At 48.8% G+C, this 16945-nt stretch overlaps 1 protein-coding gene across 6 annotated transcripts in view; it reads left to right on the forward strand.

Annotated features, from left to right (window-relative positions):
* pmfbp1 (polyamine modulated factor 1 binding protein 1) overlaps positions 1 to 16945 on the forward strand; it is a 1352449-nt gene that overhangs the window by 1044113 nt on the left and 291391 nt on the right. The window lies entirely within an intron of this gene.

Genomic DNA, 16945 nt, shown 5'->3' on the forward strand with positions numbered 1-16945 from the left:
AAGCTTCCTCTTAAATGTATAAAACACTTCAGCCACTCTGTGGGGCAACTTCTGTACATATTCTCAATGTTCTCCATATGAAGTAATTCCTCCCAATTTCTTCATTTTTCTGGACTCATCCATGAAATAAATCCATTTCTCCGTATCCATCCTATCAGATCTTCATAATTTTAAAGATCCCTATTCAGCCACTTTTTCCCCTTCTTGTCCACAGATAAGGCTATAAAAATTAGAAGCAGAAGTAGGTCGTTCGGCCCTCTAGCCTGCTCCACTATTCAATAGGATCATGGCTGATGTGACATTCCTCACATCCACTTTCCTGCTCTTTCCCCGTAATCCTTGAGTCCCTTACTGATTAAGAATCTATCTATTCCAGCCTTAAATATACACAAGGACTCTGCCCCACAGCTCTCTGTGGCGAGCAGTTCCAAAGCCAAAGACTCTCAACCCTCTGAGAGAAGAAATTCCTCCTGATCTCAGTCTTAAATTGGCACCCTTTTATTTTGAGACTGCCTTCAGGTCCTAGACTCTCTCATGAGGGGAAAGATCCTCTCAGCATTTACCTTGTCAAGCCCCTTAAGAATCCTATATGTTTCAATGAGATCACCTCTCAATCTCAATGTGTTTAACCTTTGCTCACAAGACAATCCCTCCATACCGGGGATCACCCTAGTGAACCTTCTCTGAATCGCTCCCATGTCTTTTGAGTCTTTCTTCATCGTCACACCCTTCTATCCTTCTAAATCTTTGCTTCACTTTCTCCAGCATTTCAGTACCCCTTTTGTTGTGTGTAAACCAAAACTGCATATATCTCTCTGCTTCTCTACTCCATTTAGCTCTTTAACTTTCAATAAATAAGTAGCTTTTTTATACCTGTCCCCTGACTTCATACATCAAAAACATTGTCATGTCTTTTGTGGTACTTGGTTGAAGGCCTCCTGAAAGTACATGTATATAACTTCCATTGCATTGTCATTGTCTACATTAGTTGTTTCTTCAAAGAGTCCACTAAGATTGAATAACATCAGACTTTCCTTTTGGAAATCCATGCTATTTTTACTGTACTCCATGGGGCGAGATTCTCCACTCCCGCGCCGGTTGGGAGAATCGCCTGGGCCGCCAAAATTTCCCGGGACGCCAGTCCGATGCCCTCCCGCGATTCTCCCAAGCAGCGGGAACGGCCCCGTCGAGTTCCGCGGGCCACAGGCATGAGAATCGCCGGAGACACCCAAAATGGCGATTCTCCGGCACCCCCGCTATTCTCAGGCCAGGATGGGCCGAGCGGCCAGGCCAAAACGGCCGGTTCCCCCCCGGCGCCGTCCACACCTGGTCCCTGCCGTCGGCAACAGCTCGGGAACGCTGGGGGGGCAGCCTGCGGGGGGGGGGGGGGGGGGGATCCTGCACCGGGGGGTACCTCAAATGTGGCATGGCCCGCGATCGGTGCCCACCGATCATCGGGCCGTCCTCTTTGAAGGAGGACCTCCTTCCTTCCGCGGCCCCGCAAGATCCGTCCGCCATCTTCTTGCGGGGCGGACTCAGAGAGGACGGCAACCATGCATGCGCGGGTTGGCGCCGGCCAATCCGCGCATGCGCGGGTGACGCCAGTTATGCGGCGCCGGCTGCGTCATTTATGCGGCGCCGCCTTTACGCGGCGACAAGGCCTGGCGCGTGTAGATGTCGCGGCTCCGATCCTAGCCCATTGTCGGGGCCTGAATCGGTCGGGATAGGGGCCGTTTCGCGCCGTTGTGAACCTCGACGGCGTTCACAACGCGTGGGCACTTCGGCGTGGGAGTGGAGAATCCCGCCCCCATGTCTACATTGTTTTCATCTTATCTTTTATCTAAGATTCTAGCCTTTCTACCACTAATGTTAAGTTAACTGATCTATACTATAGTTCTTTTGATTAGTTATATCTTGTTTTTTATGACTAGGACTTGTGATGGCTGTGCACTAGTTGGTCTTCTTGCAGAAGTGCTTTGTCTATTGAATTTGTGCTCAATATTTATTTTTTGTATCCGCTTCATTTCCGGCTTATCAACTTTTGTAAAAGTCTTGGACATTTGCGCTGTTTTTATTTAATCATTTTCCATAGTTTCAAGTAAAGCATATATCTCAATTTCTGTATCACCTCCTGGGATTTAACATGCATTTCTCTCAGTGATCCTAGCTATTCTTTTTGAACCTGTAGAATGCTGTTTCTTGTCACATTCTATGATACGTTTCCTTCATATTTGCTCTTTTCTTTCATAATTGGCTTGTTAACATCTTTCCTAAGTTCAACTTTTGCCATACTCTCGCTTGTTGTTTACCTATTTTGTGCTTGCCTTTTTATTTACATTCAGTTTATCTTGCCTCTTTGATGCACGATCAATTGTACAAAGACTCAGGTTGATACAACTGTGGCTTTATTGCAGTAAGATGTGTGGCCTCCCATGCAGCTGGTGAAATGGCTGCTGAATAGAGGGCATGCATATTTATACTCCTCCTACTGGGCGGAGCCAGCAGGCAGGGGCTACCGGCAAACCTGTAGTACAGGTCCTACCTTACATCACCTAATACAGGTGTAACAGTGGTTTACCACACTCTTCAACGAACCAGTGGAACTAAGTGGAATATATTTCTCCTGAACTCTATTGAACTTTTCCTTAAAGATAGCCCACTCTTACACAAGTTGTTCATCAATATTCTTAACCAATTTATCTCACTCAGCTCCATCCTTATCTTCTGAAAGTTGGTTTTATTCCAATCAGCTACTTTGGTTTTTGTACTATCCATATCTCTTATCTTCACTGTTATTCGATTCTGTTCACTCCCTCTCTAGATGTTTTCTATGGCGGTACGATATATTGTGATGCAAAATGTCAGCCCAGATTTTACAAGGAGTGGCAATCATTTTTGGATTGCTGCTTTGCTCAAACATTTATCCAACTCTATGCTTTTCTGCATTTCTTCTGGGTCCTTCTGAGCCCGGCTTTCCCAGAACTACAAAATGCAGAGTCCCTCAGTGTGCTCCATCACAGCAGAGTAGAGTCAGGTGAGAGACAGGACATATCCCTTTTTTACAGCACTAATTGCCCAATGGTAAATTTAAAAGTTAAGTGTGAATGTTAGTGAATGGATGAGTAGACAAATGGGTGAATGGGTAGGATAATAGGGTGGGTAAATAAGTGTGATAGGCGGGTGATTCAGGTGGAATACAGTTTTGGTCCCCTTATCTAAGGAAAGATGTACTGGCATTAGAAACAGTCCAGTGTTTAGACGAGCAGCATGGTCAGCACAGGCTTGGAGGGCCGAAGGGCCTGTTCCTGTGCTGTACTTTTCTTTGTACTTTGTTCTTTGTTCAGAGAAGATTCACCCGGTTGATCCCGGCAATGGAGGGATTTTCTTATGAGTAGAAGTTTAGAGTTTAGAAAAATGAGAGGCGATCTTATTGAGACATATAGGATTCTCAGGAGGCTTGACAGGGTAGATGTTGAGAGGTATTTCCCCTTGGAAAGTGTCTAGACCAGAGAGTATAATTTCAGAGTAAGGCAGCGACCATTTAAGACAGATGAGGAGGAATTTCTTCTCTCAGTAGAATTTATTACAGTAGAGGCTGGGTCGTTAAGTTTGTTCAAGGCTGAGACAGACAGGTGTTTAATCAGTAAGGGAATCAAATGTTATGGGGAAAAGGCAGGAAAGTGGTTTTGAAGATTATATCAGATGAGGAATGATCTCATTGAATGGGTAAAGAACAGACCGAAACCACAGAGATTGGGAGGGAGGTCAGCGGGACAGTAACTCCCAGGAAGAGGGCCACCACACCAGCAGGAGAGCTAGCGCCGGGAACATGCAGCAGATAGAGGCCACGACGCTCCACCAACGGTGGGGGGGACAGCGCCTGGCAGGGGAAGGGGAGGACAAGTAGCAGGGACGGGGAAGCAAAGGGGGAAAAGAGCTGGGGGAAAAGGGACAGGGAGGGGAAAGGGGATGGGAGAGGGGGGACGGGAAGGCGGGAGTCATGGGGAAAGAGAAAGGGAAAGGAACAGAGCAAAACGGATACAAAGGGCCGCAATCGGGCCTGGAACAAAGAGGCAATGCAGACAACCACTCAGTATGGTCTCTGGCCGAAGGTAGATCCTGGAGTGCAGGGGCCTACCTACGTGGCGGACGCACTGTTGGCGGCCGTGTTAGGTGTCTCCTGAACAAAGGGAAACCCTGGAATGCAAGGGCATATCCACATGACTGACGCCTAGTTAACGGCCATGTTGGGTGCCCCCTGGACAAAGGGAAACCCCGGAGCGCAGGGACCCAACCTTCTGGGGAAAGCAGTGACAGCGGCCGTCTTGGACGGCCCCCTAACAAAGGGAAACCCTGGAGTGCAGGGGCGCAGCCGCCAGGTAAGTATGGTTAATACCACAGGAGCCAGGGGACAAATAAAACACACCAGGATAGTCACCTGGAATGTCAGGGGACTTAATGGCCCAGTGAAAAGATCCAGAGTCTTCACCCACCTAAGAAACATGAGAACCGACATAGTCTTCCTACAAGAGACACAACTGAGAGAGCAGAACCGACTGCAGGTAAGGAAGGGCTGGGTGAGACAGACCTACCATTCCTGTTGTGGGACGAGGGCCAGGGGGGTAGCGATTCTGTTGAATAAGAGAACGATGTTTAAGGCGACAAAGAGCCCCTGAGGGACGGGACGTCATGGTCAGCGGTGCCCTGGATAGGGCACCGGTAGTACTTATTAACATGTATGCTCCCAACTGGGACGACACAAAATGCAGAAAAAAGACCATGGCGGAAATCCCCGACATAGCAACACACCGACTGATCATGGGGGGGACTTTAACTGTGTACAGACAGGTCAAACCACATAACGGGGAAGACCTCGAACATGGCCAAGGAACTCGGTCGCTTTATGGGGAAGTTGGGGGCGGTGGACCCATGAAGATTCACCCACCCAAGGGAGAAGGAGTTCTCCTTCTTCTCCCCAGTACACATCGTGTTCTCGAGGATTGACGTCTTTGTGGTCGGAAAATCGGTGCTCCCAGGGCTGGTCAAGGCGGAGTACTCCGCAATCGTAATCTCCGACTACGCTCCACATTACATGAATGTGAGGTTGGAGACTGGCAGAGCCCACTGCCCCACATGGAGGTTGGACACCGCCCTACTGGCCGACAAGGCTTTCAGTGAGAGGGTATCACAGGCCATAACGGAGTATACAACATTCAACCATAATGGGGAGGTCTCACCCTCTACATTCTGGGAGGTGCTAAAGGCTGCGATTAGAGGGGACATTATCGCCTATAAAGCACGATGGGATAGAGAGGAGAGAGTGGCTAGGCAGCAACTGGTTGACTCCATACTGGAGATAGACCGTAAATACTCCAAGGCCCCGACCGTAGAGCTCTTGGCGGAGAGGAAAAGGCTACAAATAGACTTTGACCTGCTCTCCACGAGGAAAGCAGTGCATCAACTCCACCAGCCACGGGGGACCCTATACGAACACGAGGACAAAGCCAGATGCCTATTGGTGCATCAGCTGAGAAAGCAGGCAGCCACCAGAGAGATCGCGCAAATTAGGGACAACAGAGGCACGCTAGAAACGGACCCAGACAAGGTTAACAAAACCTTTGAGGACTTTTACCCAACAGGGGACTCGGGGATGAAACAGTTCCTCTATGGACTGGACATGCTAGCCATGGGGTAGGACAGAAAAGGGGGCCTGGAATACCACTAGAACTGGGAGAGATCATGGAGAGTATAAGCTCCATGCAGGTGGGGAAGACGCTGGGACCAGACGGGTTCCCAGCGGACTTCTACAAAACATTTGCGACAGCACTGCGGGAGATGCTCACAGACTCACCAGCAAGGGGCACACTGCCACCTACACTAGCACAAGCCTCAATCTCGCCAATACCCAAGAGAGACAAAGACCTGACTGAATGAGGTTCATACAGACCTATCTCGCTACTAAACATAGACGGCAAAATATTGGCCAAGATCCTAGCCCAAAGGCGGGATGACTGCGTACCAGAGGTGGACGCAGAGGATCAAACAGGCTTTGTCAAAGGCAGACAGCTAACATTGAACATCAGGCACCTGCTGAAGGTGATCATGACCCCATAGGGGATAGAGCACCTGAGGTGATCGTCTCCCTGGATGCAGACAAGGCCTTCGACAGAGTCAAATGGAAGTACCTCATAGAGGTACTGGAGCGTTTTGGACCCATAAAGCAGCATGGAAAGAATCATCGCGCTCCTAAAAGAGGGCGGGATTCTCCACTCCCGCACCGAAGTGGCTGCGCCGTCGTGAACGCCGTCGAGGTTCACGACGGTGCGAAACGGCCCCGGTCCCGACCGATTCAGGCCCTGACAATGGGCCAGGATCGGGGCCGCGTCATCTACACGCGCCTGGCCTTGTCGCCCGCGTAAAGGCAGCGCCGCATAGATGACGCGGCCGGCGCCGCATAACGGGCGTCATCCGCGCATGCGCGGGTTGCCGTCCTCTCTAAGTCCGCCCCGCAAGAAGATGGCGGACGGATCTTGCGGGGCCGCGGTAGGAAGGAGGTCCTCCTTCAGAGAGGACGGCCCGACGATCGGTGGGCACCGATCGCAGGGCAGGCCACCCCACATCTGAGGTACCCCCGGTGTAGGATCCCCCCTCGCCCCCCCACAGGTCGCCCCCCCCAGCGTTCACGCACCGCTCACGACTGCAGCGACCAGGTGTGGACGGCGCCGGGGGGAACCCGCCATTTTGGCCTGGCCGCTCAGCCCATCCGGGCCTCAGAATAGCGGGGGTGCCGGAGAATCACTATTTTCGGTGTCTCCTCCGATTCTCCGGCCTGCGGCCCGCGAAACTCAACCGGGTCGTTCCCGCCGCTTGAGAGAATCGCGGGGGGGGCGTCGGACCGGCGTCCCCGGAAATTTTGGCAGAACAGGCGATTCTCCCAACCGGCGTGGGAGTGGAGAATCGCGCCAGAGTTTGGTACCTTCTCGGGCTACAAACTCAACATGAGCAAAAGTGAGATCTTCCCGGTGAACCCGCAAGGGGGAGGGACAGCACTGGTGGGACTGCCGTTTAAACAAGCCCAACACAAATCCCGCTACCTAGGGATCCAAATTACTCATGACTGGGCGGGAATTCACAAATGGAACCTGACCAGTCCGCAAAATATGGGAGCCATTTATCCCGGTATCCTGTATCCCAACTGGTATCACAGTATTTTGCTTTTAAACTCATTGCCGATTGATTCTTTTGTCACTTTCTGTGCGCCCACACCCTTTCCATATAAATATCTGGGCTACTGAGTCCAATAGCTGTCTTGTACACACTATAAAATCTCTTACTTCTTCACATTTCATTCGCTTATTTTTTGCTGATTTATTTCAAGTTCATAAGATCCTCTATAATTATAATTTTTTTAATTTTACTTCTTTCTCCAAAACCTTTGTGGAAGCAAAATAAATTGACACTTTAACATAAAGGAGCACAGAAGTTCTGACAAATGCATTAAGCATTTGTGATCCAGTATCTCATAGTGTAATTAAAAACAAAAAATGCTGGATAAACACAGCAGGTTTGTCGGCATTTGTGGAGAGAAACAGTGGAAGCGATCCATTGGTCACACTGCACCAAAAAAGCAGCGGCTGCGGCGCAGCATGGCCGATAAAAGCTGGGAGCCCCTGCTCCCGGGATCTACCCGCTCGCAATGCCTCATGAGATCCAATGCGATCTCGCGAGACGTTGCAATGTAAATCCCACCCATTGTGGGTGGGATCACCTTTTGGTAAATCTGCATATTAGAGAGAGACAGTAAGGCTTCAGGGGCCTCCAAGATCGGGACGTCATTTTGCGCTACACTTGAGAGTTCCGGTGAGCAGAGCTCCCCACTGTACAAACTGGGCCTATGTGTGGCCTCAGCCGCGCGGTCCCTGTAGAGGCCCCTTATACAACGCGAGTCACGTTGAATAGCCATGTGTTTCTCTGCACTGCAAATGCCGGGAAACACGCAGCTAAATGCATTCGCTATGGGACTTTGTTGTCATTTGGTTGAATCAAGCCTAGTGTTAACGTTTCGGATCTAAATGATCCTTCTACAGAACTGTAGCTTTTTCTTTTATTTTAGTATCTCATAGTATAATTTCAAGAGCTATACAGTGGTTAGCAGTGTTCCCTTACAGCATCAGGAATCCAGGTTCTATTCCGGCCTTGGGAGACTGTGTGGAGTTTGCACTTTCTCCTAGTGTCTGCATGGGTTTCCTCCGGATGCTCCGGTTTCCTCCCACAGTCCAAAGATGTGCAGATTAGGTGGATTGGCCATGTTAAATTCCCCTTATTGTCCAAAGATGTGTAGGTTAGGTGGGGGGTATGGGGATAGGGCGGGGGAGTGGGACTGGGTAGGGAGCTCTTTCAGCGGGTCTGTGCAGACGCAATAGGCCGAATGGCCTTCTTCTGCACTGTAGGAATTCTATGATATTCCCCATGTACCAAGCTTTATGAAGAGCCCCACATGAAGATCTGCAGTTCAATTCATTTTAATTATAAAATGTATGTAGCTGAGTGCAACCAAGATTATGAATATTTCATGAATCCTTCCATTTCCAAGTCTTTTTATACTTCTGACACAAGCAAGAGGTAACAGTAAGCATGATGATACTGCATTGACCCCACAGCCTGTGGCAGAAACCCAATGAAGATTATAGGCAGAGAGAAATTGCCACCTTTGTTTCTCCAGAGATTTCACAAAACCACCAACATTCTGCAGCAGAGATCTCTAACCGGCTGCACATTCATGGAATCAAATCCCTTTCTAATAAGAAATGTTGCTGGCTGATTTTCTGGTGTCTGGATTGCTATGTGCGTGCATTATATAAATTCTTACATCTGCTGACATTCAGGCTTGGGTTGATAAGTAATAACTATCATTCATGCCGCATAAATGATGATAAGTAATAAATAAAGCTTGACTAAGAGAAAGCCCCGTTATCTCCCCCTGACCTTCAGTGGAATCACCATCGCTGTGTTCCTCAATACCAGTGGCTTTGGAGGTCATCATTGATCCCAAATTGAACTAACCAGCCATATCAACCTCAAGGCTACAAGAGTAGAGTAGCAATTATCCCCTGACCCACCAAAGTCTATCTACCATCTATAAGGCACAAGTCAGGAGTGTGATGGAAATGCTCCACTTGCCTGGATGAGTGTAGTTCCAGCAACAATCAAGAAGCTTGACACCATACAGGACAAAGCAGTCTGCTTGATTGGCACCCCATCACCCATAGATATTCACTCCCTCCACCACCAGGTCACAGTGGTAGCAGTGTATGCCATTAACAACAACTCACCAAAGCTCCTTTGACAGCACCTTCCAAACCCACAATCTCTACCACCTAGAAGGACAAGGGCAGCAGATGCATGGGAACACCACAACCTCAAAGTCACACACCATCATGACTTGGAATTATATTGTCATTCCTTTTCAAAATCCTCGGAGCTCCCTTCCTAACAATGCAATAGGTTTTCTTAGAAAACATGAATTGTAAAAGTTCGAGAAGGCAGCTGACCAACACCTTCTCAAGGACATATAGGGGTTCGCAATAAATGCTGGCCTAACCAGCGATGCCCACATCCTATGAACAAATAAAGAAAAGAACTCGCCACAAGTGTGAATGACACAGACCTCACTCTTGGGTCTGGCTTGCTCAGCAGTCATAACAAATATGGGGGCTCTAGTAGGTTCAAAATTCCTTGATTCGATTGGAATATGTGAATCCAAAGGATATGAATATGAGGAGGATACTGAACTCTGGAGTTTTGTGTTCAGAGATTTTAAAGTGGTTGCAAAATGGCTTTAGCAGTTAAGACTGGGAGTGGAAGATGTAACTGTGGAGTATTTGAAATCTTTGGCTAAGGCTCAGCTGAGAAAGTTAGCAGGTAAAGTGCAGGTAGAAATAAAAGTGCAACTTCCTAAGTCAGATATGATTAAAGCACTTACCCAGCGGTTAAAATGAGAGGAGGAGTCAGCTGAAATTAGTGTGTCACAGCTGGACGCAGTAAGACTTCAGTTGCAAATGAAGCAGCTTGATATAGGAAATACTTGAACTGGAAGGAAAAGAGAAATGAAATGAAACTTGAAAAGGAAAAGTGTTACGCCACCCTGGGCAAGTGCTCAGTGAATTCCAGCCCCACCTGCCCTGGAGTCACAACACAAGTGAATTAAACAACAAGAAATTCCTTTGGCCCTTAGCTGCCCAATGATTACAGTCGCCATGTATGTAAGTTGAAACACAATTACTGTTTATTGATAGTAAGAATAATGATGAAATATGCAGTAGTTACAACAGGATAACAAGCAAGCTAACTACTAGCCACTTAGAACTGTCCCACCCTCTACAAGACAGACAAACACAGAGGGAAGGGGCGAGGGAGGGTGAAAATAATAAGGACGTAGGTCAAAAGATAAGGGTCTTTGCTTGCTGTGGTGGTTCTGTAGCTGGCTTTCCTCACAGCAGGCTGGTTGATCAAAACCTCTGGTTTACAGCCAATGATGATCTTCTTTGCAGGGTAATTCATTCAGTAAAGTACTTAAGGCAGAAGGCCTTCTGGAGAGTCACTTTAGTTCTTATCAAACTGGCCCTTCAACTCGAGGCTCATACAAAAGCCTAATTCTTTCTTGAGTCACTTTATCTCACATCAAACCCTGCTTCCAGCTCGTGTATTGACTTCAAGCCTTTACAGTCTTGAGAAAGTGGCACCAGTCTTACTGGAGAGAGTGAGAGTCCTCACAGTGGCCTTCTGAAGAAGGTTTAGCTGAATCTTCTGAAGAGAATTAATTAGAACCGTACAATTGAACTGCAGAATTAAAAGTGAAACCAGACTGGAACCTCGTGATTTTGAGAACATTCCAGTGGGATCAGATCCAATCATCAACTGTTACCGGGCAGAGTTTAGTCTTTTGGGCCCATTCAGTGGCCACCAGCCACATCAATCAAACCGAGTCATCACTGAGACCAGCCAATCTCCAATCACCAGGCTAAAACAGCCTGCTGGATCCTGCTGTTTGAAATAAAGGCACAGGCCACGGCTTCCCATTGCTTGAATTAAAATGACAGACTGCCTTAAAGACACATATCCATAAATCATTTATCGATCAAAAATGTAACGCCGAAAATAAAAGAAAGGGGGAATAAGGGAATAAACAAGAATACGCAGAAGGAACCCTTACAAAACTAAAAATAAATAGAAATGGAGAAGCTTCAATGGGAAAAAGAGGAGCCAGAAAAGGAAAAAAATTACAAGGAATAGAAATGCGAAAGTTTGAACTTCAGAGAGAGAAATTAGAAAATGAGGAAAGGAATAAAGATAGAAAGAGAGAGCACTCGAGAAAGAAAGAAACCAAACAGTGTGGACTGTCCAAAGTGAAGCTTAGAAGAAATGAGAGACAGTGATTCAGATGGTGACTTTGATTTCTTTGAGGAATTAATTTCGCAAAGAATCTTTGTTTAGTGCCTAAATGTACGGAGGTTGGAGGTGAAAGATAATTCACCTCATTTGAAAAGGCAGCCCTGAAGTTGATTTGGCCAAGAGATGCTTGGACTATAATGGGCCATAACGTCCTGGTTCTCCAGTGTCTCATTTTGGGAATACCTCAGCGATGAGCTGGGTATTCCCTCGAGAAAGTTCCCTCGTAAGGGTTTATCCGGCACTGTCCAGAAGGGTAACCTTCCCTGGACAATTGCGCTGGGCTGGGAAGCATCTGACAAAGCAATTTGAATCACTGACTTCAGAAGGTTCTGCCAGTTTTACCCTGATAGTCTAAAAGAGTTAGAAGGAAAAAAACACTTCTAACTCCAGAGTAACTATTTTAAAGACCGATCCCCCCATGTGTCACCGCCCCCCCCCCTTCCACCACCTCCCCAATATGGGAATCAAGAAAATATAGAAACTTAGTGATGGTAAAAGAGTTAGTAACAAGGACACCAGCTGAAGGACACCAGACTACTGAAGATGAAACAGTAGAAGACAAAGGTGAAGAGAAAAAGGTAGTATGTTATCATTGAAACAAGGCTGGAGATACAAGCCAGATATCTGGGAGTTAAATGGGAGACCAATTGCAGTGAATGGAACTCAGAAGAGTTCAGTAAGTAAAAGTGCTGTGGGCTCTGAAACCCAAGTGGAAAACAAATCAGTAGCATTCGTACATGTGAGAAAGAAAGAGTCAGACCCAGCCAGAGAGGTGGAAATGTGTTCGCAACCTATCCAGGGAAATTCTGAAGGACAGCTTACAGAGATGTTCAAAGAATTTAGATGTGAAGGGAAAGTATGGCCTTGTTTTTTGGAAAAGAAGGGAAATTTGCCAAAGTTTGAGGGATACAGGTGCCAGTTAATCACTGATGTTATGGAAGAGTGCTTTCTGCTGTTCATAAGGGTTACTGCAGGAGAAAGTGTTAGTAAGGCGGAAGGCTTTGGACTGAACTGAGAATGGTGGAAGTGGCTCTTTGCTGTTGTTGTTGGGATGTGTATGTTTGGGGATTTTGTGATAATAATTGTGGTAATGTGTTTTCTTTTGTTTATGTTGTCTGGTGTCCCTTATTCTCTCCATGCAGAGTTTTTTTTTAAAAAAATTTTCTTGAATTTTTACATCTGTACACTATGCAATAGGTGATCAAGGTGGTTCATATGTACAATTTATATGTGCCCCTTCCACCTTGGGCCTTTTATTCCGTCATAGATGTTGTAGGCTCTCTTTCATTTTGTATTTGTTGCCGTTGCCCCTATGGCTTTATTTGGGGGGGAGGCCTCTGGCCCCCTCCTCGGGCTTTTCCCGTGACCCCTCCTGATGGGTAGCTTCCTTGCTGACCCCTTCCCTCCTACTTTGTTCCTATCTTCTCTGTGTGGTCCTGTCTCCCCTCCCCCTCCCCCCCCCCCCCCAACCCCTCCTTTCCTATCTGCTATTGGCCTCGAAAAGGTCTTGAAACAGGCTGATGAATGGCTTCCACGCTTTGTGGAAGTCCTCGTCCGACCCTCGGATAGTGTATTTGATCTTCTCCAGATGGAGAAATTCTGCCAGCTCTGCCAGCCAGTCTGCAACAGTGGGTGGTGCTGCTCATCGCCAGCTGAGCAAGATTCTCCGGCGGGCGATTAAGGAAGCAAAAGCAAGGGCATCGGCTTACTTCCCCATATGTAGTTCTGCCTGGTCCGATACCACAAAGACTGCCACTCTCAGTACGGCTCCACCCTCAACCCCACAACCTCAGACATCGCCTCGAAGAAGGCTGTCCAGAACGCGAGAAGTCTGGGGCAGGCCCAGAACATGTGGGCGTGGTTAGCCGGGCCTCCCTCTGTACATAGGTATCAATTGAAAGTATGTTTGGCGAATTTTGTTTTTGCTTTGGTTGCTTCTCTCCTTTTCGTGGTGCGCCTGAGGTTAAGTTGGCAGAGGGCAAGGGACAGCACTGCTCACCCAGTGGTCGACGGAGCAGTTGGTGGAGTTTTTAAATAAGTTCCAGCAGCAAAGGAAGGAGGCCTCGGAAGACCTGGCTAAGGTGGTGGAGCCACTCAGGCTGGTCACATGAAACGGCGTGGATTGAATGAGCCGGTTAAATGGTCACGTGTGTTCACGCATCTGAGGAGTCTGAAGGCAGACGTGGTGTTTTTACAGGAGACACACCTGAAGTTGGATCAGGCAAGGTTGAGGAGGGGATGGGTGGGGCAGGTTTCCACTCGGGCTGGATATGAAGACATGTCGTGTGGCGGTGTTGGTCAATAAGAGGGTGGCGTTTGAGGTGGAGAGCATTGTGGCTGATCTGGGGGAGGGGTAGGTATGTGGTAGTTAGTGGGAAGCTGGAGGGGATGCCGGTGGCCCTGGTAAACGTTTATGTCCTGAATTGGGATGATGTTGATTTTATGAGGCTGGTGTTGGGGAGGTATCTGGATTTAATTACGCACCGGTTGATTATGGCAGGGGAGGGGGTGCATTTTAATACGGTCCTGGATCCGAGCCTGGACCGGTCAAGCCCAAAATTGTCGAGTGGCTAGGGAGCTGAGGGGGGTTCATGGAGCGCATGGTTGGGGGGGCAAGACCCGTGGAGGTTTGGGAGGCCGAGGGCAAAGGAATTTTCATATTTCTCCCATGTGCACCAGTTGTGTTCCCTGATCGACTTTTTCATAAAGGACAAGGTGCTGCTGGGAAGGGTAGCAGACTCAGGGTATTCGGCGATTGTGGTCTCTGACCATGCACCGCATTGGGCGGATATGCGGGTGTTTCAGGGGGAGGCCAAATGGTCGCAGTGGAGGTTATATGTGGGGCTGTTGGCGGATGAGAGTGTGTGTGAGCAGGTGATGGCTGCCAAACGCAGCTATGTGGAGGTGAATGATACGGGGGAGGGCACAGCCGCCATGTTGTTGGAGACACTTAAGGCTGTAGTTAGAGGGGAGTTTATTTTGATTTGGGGGCATAGGGGAAGGATGGAGCAGGAGGAGAGGATAAGGCTGGTGGATGGTGGATGAGAGGGACTTGGTGGCGCCGGAAGAGGTGTTGTTGAAGGAGAGACAGAGGCTCCAAATGGAGTTTTGGTTAGTGTCTGTCATAATATACACCAGTATATCATGGTGCAGATACACACACACTGATGGACGCACAGCGGGACCAATCAAAACACACAACACCGCAGCCAATCACCAGTTAGAGTACACGCACTATAAAGACAGGGGGCATCAGAGTTCCCGCTCATTCGAGCTGCAGCCTCCTAGTAGGACAGAGCTCACAGCCTGCAGCACAGATCTTCACCATGTGCTGAGTTCATAGACTGGTTAGGACAAGGCATAGGTCTTTAGTTTAATCTAATATCGTGTTAACCCACAGTGAAAGTATGTTCAACAGTTTCTGACTTAATAAAATAGTGTTGCACTATTTTAAGTGTTGGTGACCTGTATCTGTTCCATGGATCCAGAGCACCCAACACATCATGATACCAGGAGTTGGGGGATATTAGAACTTCTTAGACCTACCTGCAAGTGATCTGCCTTCCACCAGCATACCGTCATCCTGCAAAATGGACAGCATCTGCCCGCCGCCACCACTCCGCATCACCGGTAACCTAGGGGCCAACTGGAAGATATTCAAACAACGCTTCCAGCTCTACCTTGAAGCCACAGACCGGGAAGCTGCCTCAGACACCAGGAAGATCGCTTTCTTCCTATCCACGGCCGGGGACCATGCCATCCAAATTTTCAATTCTCTCACCTTTGCGGATGATGAAGACAAAACCAAAGTTCAAGACGGTCCTCCTCAAGTTTGACACTCACTGCAGCATTGAGGTGAATGAATGTTTCGAGCGCTGTGTATTCCAGCAGCATTTGCAGGGTAAGGATGAACCTTTCCAGTCCTTTCCCACCCACCTCCGCATCCTTGCGCAGTCCTGTAGCTACGGGCCCACCTCCGACTTCATGATACGCGACCAAATTGTTTTCGGTGTTCAGTCGGACCCCCTACGCCAGCAGCTCCTCAAGGTAAAGCAGCTCACCCCAGCGACCGCCATCGAGACGTGCGTGCTACACGAAAACGCCACGAGTCGGTATTCCCACATCCAAGCGGCTGAAACGGCATGGCAAGGTCCCCACGAGGTGGAACGGGTCCAAGCAATCGAGCAACTCCAGGGCCTCAGCCTGGATGAGGGCAGCCATTTCGCGCGCTTTTCGCAGACTCCCACGCTTGTGCACACCAAACGAGGGGACGGCGACGTCGACGAACGTACTGTACAGGCGTGCACAACATGCGACCGCACCGCGCATGCGCGGTGGCGCAGCGAACGTACTGACGCTACGACGTGTGGCAACTGTGGATTCCCCCATTTAAAGCGGCAATGCCCTGCCAAATCCCGACAATGCCTGAGATGTGGCAAACCTGGCCACTATGCTGCCTTATGCAGAGGAGCTCAGCCTGCCAACTCATATTGCTTCAGCCAGCCTCGCAGGAATGTCCGGGCCATTCAACCCACAGTCACCGAGTCCGATGCGGACCTACTACCCAACATTAACACCGAGGACCCGAAGGCGCCTTTTCGAGTCGGTATCGTGACAAAAAACAGGGTGTCCCCGAAGCAAAGACTCCAGCCTCTATCGGTATACAGCATCGATTCAGACGATGAGTGGTGTGCCACCCTGACGGTCAACTGGTCCCAAATACGATTCCGCCTGGACACTGGTGCATCCACCAATCTCATTGTGCGGTCTGACCTCCAAAGTCTTTGTGTCAAACCAGCCATCCTGCCATCAGCCTGCCAGCTATTAGATTACAATGGCAATGTCATTGATGCTAGCGGCTCGTGCCAACTTGAAGTGATGCACAGGTCACGCAACGCCTTCCTTCCCTTTGAAATCGTGGGCTCCTCGAAAGCCTCCCTGCTTGGCGCGCAGGCATGCAAGTTGTTGAACCTAGTTCAGAGAGTTCACTCCCTCTCCCCTGATGACACGTCTGCCTTTCAGGACACCGACTTCAGGGCGCAACTCGACGCCATTATCAACCAGCACCACGACGTCTTCGAGGGCATGGGCACGCTCCCATACAGCTACAAGATCTTATTAAAACAGAGTGCCACGCCTGTGGTGCACGCACCTCGCAGGGTCCCAGCACCCTTTAAGGACCGCCTCAAGCACCAGCTGCAGGACCTCCAGATCCAAGGAGTGAATCCAAAGTCACGGAACCAACCGACTGGGTCAGTTCCATGGTATGTGTAAAAAAGCCTTCCGGCGAATTGAGAATTTTCATTGATCCCAAGGATCTAAATCGCAATATCATGAGGGAGCATTATTCAATTCCCAAGCACGAAGAACTCACATGTGGGATGGCTCGCGCCAAGCTCTTCACCAAACTCGACGCCTCAAAAGGATTCTGGCCAATCCAGCTCGACAAATCCAGCAGGAAATTTTGCACAATTAATACCCCCTTTGGTAGATA

Source organism: Scyliorhinus torazame, chromosome 10 (genome assembly GCF_047496885.1).
Source record: "Scyliorhinus torazame isolate Kashiwa2021f chromosome 10, sScyTor2.1, whole genome shotgun sequence".
Lineage (NCBI taxonomy): Eukaryota > Metazoa > Chordata > Chondrichthyes > Carcharhiniformes > Scyliorhinidae > Scyliorhinus > Scyliorhinus torazame.